The following is a 6,956-nucleotide window of genomic DNA, read 5'->3' as shown; positions in this document are numbered from 1 at the left end:
TTGTAAAATTCATGGTTTGAATAAAAGGGCTAATAGCCGCCGTTATTTACTATTCTGGCCTTGCATCCGACCATTTTCAAGGTAATTAGTTTTTTTTTTTCTTTTTTAAAGGTATTGTAATACTGTCTTCCTCTCTTCAACCGTGACTATGTTTGGCTAAAAACTTTTCATATCTATGCTAGAGATCTAACTTCTCTTACATAGTAACTATGAAAGATCCAGACTCTATCAAAATATAAAGGAATTTTTCAATAGCTTCTTGACTTGGTTCTGAAATGGTTGGTACAGTCGAAACTAGTACTGCTTATGGTGACTTTGTCTTAGTGACTACGTCTAGCAAGCCATGACTTTTAAGCCCGTAATAATGGAGAAAATGGTGTCTCTTTTCACGGTTAGAATCGCTAGACACACGGGCTCATCCTAAGTATGTATTAATCTTCTAACAGGCCCCTTGTTCAGGTAAAAGTTTTCCATACAGTCATTAAGTTATTTGAAATTCTTTTATATTTCGGTTGATGCCTTAGTTGGTTTTCTGACTAGGCTTTTCGATATTAATGAATTGGTCTAGTAGGCCGTGCGGATTACCACCCGCCTGTCAATCCTGTTTATATGGTTAAAAACTTATACTATAAAAACAATTAACATTAACTTAAATAGCTATAATTTTAAGTTATAATAGATTATAATATATAATTTTAAAAATAATTATAATTTTAACTCATAACATTAACTTTTTATAACATAAACTTAGAAAAATTTATAAAAAAAATTCCTAACTTTATAAAGTTAAAGTATTAAACTTTTTTTCCATAACTTTAAAATTATAAATGTAAACTATAATTGCATCAAACAAAACAAATTTTAAAATAAAATTAAGGCGAATAGCCGTTATATTTATTCAAATTTCGTACGTTCTACATTTATTACAAATGTTAAAAGAGAAACTAATCTACGCAGCCACCTTCTAGGAAGGGTTCTGTTTGAATTAGATCTCTACTCTAGAATCATACTAATATCTATAACGTCCATAATATTCTAGACCTAACTTATCTATTTCTACATCTTCCGGAATTCGTCTTTTTCCTTGTTCTTCCATTGCTTTCATTCCATCATCACTATTCTCCTCAAATATTTCATCTATTTCGTCTTTATTTTGGGGCGGTAGTTTTGGGAGCCCAAAATTTCTTCGTTCGGCATTGATCCAATCTCTAAATAATACTAAAATCTCCAAACTATCCTTCGCCAACGAATATCAATGATCTCCAATCATAAATCTTCCTGCCCTAAAAGCTTGCTCCGAAACAACTGAAGAAGCTTGACTTGCTAGAAAATCTCGAACCACCCTTGAAAGTTTTGGAAATTGTCTGTACGGGTCTTCCACCATGCTAAAAGTTGTTGTCCATTTGCATCGCTAATATTTTCCCGATCCTGAGAAATATACGAATCAAAATCATTACTGCTACAACATTGAAGACCAAGTTCTTCACCCATCTCGTTATCTAAGTCATCATATCTATGTCTAGAAGTAGGAGGTTCGACCGACGCAATATTTTGTTCTATAACTTAATACATGTTATATAAACTCCTGGCTTTAGGTACTATGCTAGCACAACAAGTTTCAACTAATGCCTTTTCATGAGTTTCAATTTCTAAATTGGTGTAAATTTTTTGAACCATCATCATTACACATGTTCTTTGTAAAATGGGTTGTATAAAGTAGCTGTCAAATAAATTTGTGGAATAGGAAAAAAATATTTTTTAAATTTGTCAACCATAGCTTCAATTGCCTCTTTGTAAGGAATTTTTTTTATATTTAGCAAGTACTTTAGAAACAACAGTAATATTTACTAAAATAGAAAAAATAGTTGGAGTATATTGTACAGATACTGTGTTCGTAGCTAGATAAAAAGTTTTCAAAAATTTATGAAGTTCTTCTACTTTAATCCAATCATCAGAACCTAGCCTTAAATCATTATTCGAATTAAGCGAATTATAAACTAATTGTATAGGTTCACGATATACATGAGCAACTTCAAGCATTTGATACAAAGAATTCCATCTAGTAGGAATTTCTCTTGGAACTTTTTTATATGGAAGTTCACATTTTGCACATTGATATTTAAAATCATCTATTATAGCTTTTTTTAATTTTTAAAAATAAAACTACAAGCAATTCGAACTTTACAACAACCATTTCCAAACAACTCAACACCATCTTGTACTATCAAATTTAAAATATGTGCCGTATATCTAACATGAAAATAATCATCATCTGTAGGACGTAGTCCAGCATTTAAAAAATCAATGGCTTTCAAATTATTAGAAGCATTATCCAGTGTGCATGTCATAGTTTTATCAATAAGTCTAAAATATTTTAAGCAATCCGTTATTGTAGTAGATATAAATTTACCGGTTTTAGTCTCTTCAACATATTTATAAGCAATAATTCTTTTTTGCATGTTCCAATGGTGATCAATCCAATAAACCGTGACAATAAAATAATCATTACCGAGAACACTATGACCCATATCAGAAGTAATAGATGCTCTACCATCAAATTTACTAAATTAGCAATGAGGAAAATGACAATGTTTAGCTTGAAATTTAAAAATATCATTTTTAATTGTATTTCGTGAAAAACCTTTAAAAGAAGGATTATATACTCGTTGAATATAATGAATAAAACTGGTTTGCGAAGGAAAACTAAAAGACAAACCCATAACAACCATTTTCGCTAGTTCTTTTCTATCTACATCTTCACTATATGTCGATGAAAACTTGGGCCAACTGGGTTAAACCTATCTAAATGCGTTTGAACCATATTACCTCCTACAGATTCTTCCGTCAATGGTGTACCACCTTTTTTTTGCATTAACCTCATTTTCTAGATGAATAAATTTTTTATTACATCTCCTCAAATGCGTAGTAAGCAACTCTGTCCCACCATTTTTTCCCCCGGTCAAATATTTCATAACTTTCTGACATTTATTACAAGTAGCAGTATTATTTACCTTATCTTGACTCATAAATTGCCAAACTAAAGACCTTTTAGGACGTTCAGTACCTTTGGCCTTACTAAATTCAGGTAAAGGGGGAAGTACATCATCGTCTTTTGGTAATTCCGTAACCGGACTAGTAGGGGTAGGTGTTTCGCCTAACTCTTGTTCTTCTATATCATTTTCTTCCGGTAAATCTTCCTCAAAATTATCATAACGCCTACTTAGTGTCTTATGGTTTAATTCCATACCGGCACCAACATCGAAACCATTAGGTTGTGATAAAGAAGTTTCACTAAATCTAGGCGGTAATGAACTAATAGTAGCACTATTTTTTTTATTTCTACGAAAAACCTTACCAAAGATTGTTCTTTTACCACTACTCTTATTGGCATGCATAATTACAACAACAACAACAAAAAACCCAGTATATTCCCACATCGTGGGGTCTGGGGAGGGTAGAGTGTACGCAGTCCATACCACTACCTCTAAAGAAGTAGAGCGACTGTTTTCGATAGACCCCCGACTCAAGATAAAGGACTATATATAGAAAAAAAATGCATGGAACATGATAAAATAACATAGGTATGACATCCACCAAAAAATTGAACACTGCCAAACAAGGACACCAAATCCCTCCTACCTACTGCCTACGACTCAACCACACACCTTAGCCCTCTATTCTAATGTTTTTCCTCTATACCTTTCTATCCTGGGTCATGTCCTCAGTCGGCTGTAACTGCTCCATGTCACGTTTAATCACTTCCCTCCAGTATTTCTTCGGTCTGCCCCTACCCTGCTTGAAACCGTCCAAGGCCAACCTCTCACACCTACGAACCGGTGCATCCGTGCCTCTCCCCATTACATGGCCAAACCATCTCAACCTAACTTCCCGTAATTTATCCTCCACCGATACCACTCCCACCTTCTCCCGAATACTCTTATTCCTAACCCTGTCAGCCCTTGTTAAACCACACATCTAACGTAATATCCTCATTTCTGCCACCTTCAGCTTTTGGATATGAGAATTCTTAACCGGCCAACACTCTGCTCCATATAACATAGCCGACCGGACTGCAACTCTATAGAATCTGCCTTTCATCTTGGGGGCATTTTTTTATCGCATAAAATTCCCGAAGCGAGCCTCTATTTCATCCAACCTGCCCCAATACGGTGAGAGACATCCTCATCTATCTCTCCATTCACCTGAATCGTAGACCCGCCTGAGAATCCAACTTCATTACCACCTCCTCCTCTTGCCTCGAGTTACTAAACTTGCACTCCAAGTTCTCCGTCTTAATCCTACTCAACCGAGAACCTTTAGACTCTAGGGTTTGTCGCCAAACCTCTAGCTTATCATTAACACTTTATCGCAACTCATCAATCAAAACTACATCATCCGCAAAAAGCATATACCAAGGCACCTTGCCTTGTATGCTCCTCGTCAACACATCCATCACCACGGCAAAAAGAAACGGACTAAGAGTCGATCCCTGGTGCAACCCAGTCAAGATCTGGAAATGTTCGGAGTCTCCTCTCACTGTCCTTACCCGAGTCTTCGCCCCCTCATACATGTCCTTAATCGCTCTGAATTACGCCACAGAGACCCCTCTCGCCTCCAAGCATCTCCACAGAACCTCCCTAGGAGCCTTGTCATACGCATTTTCCAGGTCAATAAACACCAAATGAAGATCCCTCTTCCTCTCTCTATATTGCTCTACCAGTCTTCGCACTAGGTGAATTGCCTCAGTCGTGGAGTGACCAGGCATAAAATCAAATTGATTCTCCGAAATAGACACAATCTTCCTTAACCTACGCTCCACCACTCTCTCCCAAATTTTCATGGTGTGACTCGACAACTTAATACCCCGATAATTGTTGCAACTCTAGATGTCACCCTTGTTCTTATATAAAGGGATCATCGTGCTCCATCTCCACGCCTCTGGCATCTTAGCGGACTTGAAAATGATGTTAAACAAGTTGGTCAGCCACCTCAACCCTGCCCCGCAAGAAAACTTCCAAAAATCTACCGGAATGCTGTCGGGCCCAATCGCCCTACCCCATTGCATCTTGCGAATAGCCTTGCTAACCTCCTGTACTTTAAAACGCCGACAAATGCCGAAATCGCGACACTTCCCGGAGTGCTCCAACTCCCCCAATACAACACCTCTGTCCCCCTCATCATTCAGCAGCCTATGAAAATACGACTGTCATTTTTTCTTAATGAGGGCGTCTTCCACCAAAACTCTGACATCCATAATTAAATTCAAATATAATTAAAATGTTAAAACAAGCAATGTAAATATTATAAATCAAAAAATTAATGTAAGTAAACAGATATAGATACTAAAAATAAAAATATAGAGATTAAAGTTGGAACGAATATACCGAACGTCTGCGTAAAAGCAGACGTATACCAAATGTCGGAATTGAAAGTTGATATTTGAAGCTTGTAATATCTTCAAAAAAAATCTCCAACTCCAATTAATACAATAACTATAAATATTGAGAGTATGAAAATATTAAGAGAGAGAGTGAGAAATTGAGAATTTTTTTTTAAAAAAGAATAGATATAAAAGGGTATATATAGTAGAAATTTAAAGGGGGTAGTGGGGTAATTGGGAGGGGGAGGCACAAAATAGCCGTTGGCCACCTCCAACGGCTAAAATCAAACGGTCAACAACGGCCATATACTAAACAATTTTTTTTTAAAAAATTAAACTGCACCGGTCGGCGCCGGACCGGAACCGGCACCGGAATCGGAACTACCGGAAAAATCGATGCTCCGCACTGGTACCGGATTCCGGCTCGTTGGGTACCGGTATACCGGTACCAACCGGTACCGTTGCGTTACTGGACTGAAACGTGACCGGAACTGGACTGGAACTGGATTAACTCTGGTCCTCTGCCACCCCTACTCTTAACTGAGTCTATTGGTTGCTCTGAGTTTCTCTTCCTCAGCTTAGCCAATTGATACATCAACTTTTGGTGAGTATGCTCCTTAAGCTTGTGAGCCTCCTTTCTAGTGCCATCAGGTCCACTATTCAACCTGCGGAGCCTGCACTTTCTGCTGAATGTACTCTTCAGCTCATTGGTCACTTTGTTCTTCTAAAAGATTAAGCCTATAAAAGGGGAAAAGAGAATTTCGATTCACATGTAAACCCTAGAACTGGTTAACGAATATAAATGTCCCACATTAGTTGTTACAAGGTATTTATTGCAATGGTCCCCAGCTATTCCATTCGTACCAAATGTTATAACTTAAGACGGAGGATCAAAGAGTTGAATGTCACAAGAGACAGTGAATAGACAGACTCTGAATGTACTATCCATCATAATCTAGACTTAACATGTTACTGGAAAACAATAAAATGGGCTTCGGATTGGTTATCAACTTGCTATGTTTTGAGATAAATTGAAATTTCTCTCCTGTATAATATGATTCAATTCTTAGACGATCTAACAGGGAAAATATAATTCTTTATCAGAAGTTAATTTTTTGCATTTCTCAATTACTTCCAACCTTTTCTCTATGGGGAGTGGAGAAAAAGAAATGGAATGGAAGTGCATTGTCTTTTTTTCTCCTGGAATTTTTCTTTTTGGCGTTTATGATTTGCTTGACTTATGATAGGTATTGGCAAAATCCAATAATTTCTTCAGTTTTGGTGGTCTTATTTATTGGGTTTTCACTTGATGCTACTCATGATATTCAGCATAGAAGTATAAATGGAAATGGCTTACATACTAATACGGGACTACTTGGTGGTATTTATGATTAATTTATTCAGTAATAGCAATTTTATCTGGGTCACTGGATTTTCTTACTTGGGAGATTAGCATTTGAGGTGTTAAAGTAAACATATTATCGAGTGAATGGGAACTTGCAAGGTTTATTGTATAATTTATGCTTGTAAATTTGGGTCATCAGTTTCATGGATGTGCTTGGTTGGAGGAGAATCT

Source organism: Capsicum annuum, chromosome 9, assembly GCF_002878395.1.
Source record: "Capsicum annuum cultivar UCD-10X-F1 chromosome 9, UCD10Xv1.1, whole genome shotgun sequence".
Lineage (NCBI taxonomy): Eukaryota > Viridiplantae > Streptophyta > Magnoliopsida > Solanales > Solanaceae > Capsicum > Capsicum annuum.
The sequence above is the reverse complement of the archived record's forward strand: the minus strand, read 5'-3'. Positions refer to the sequence as shown.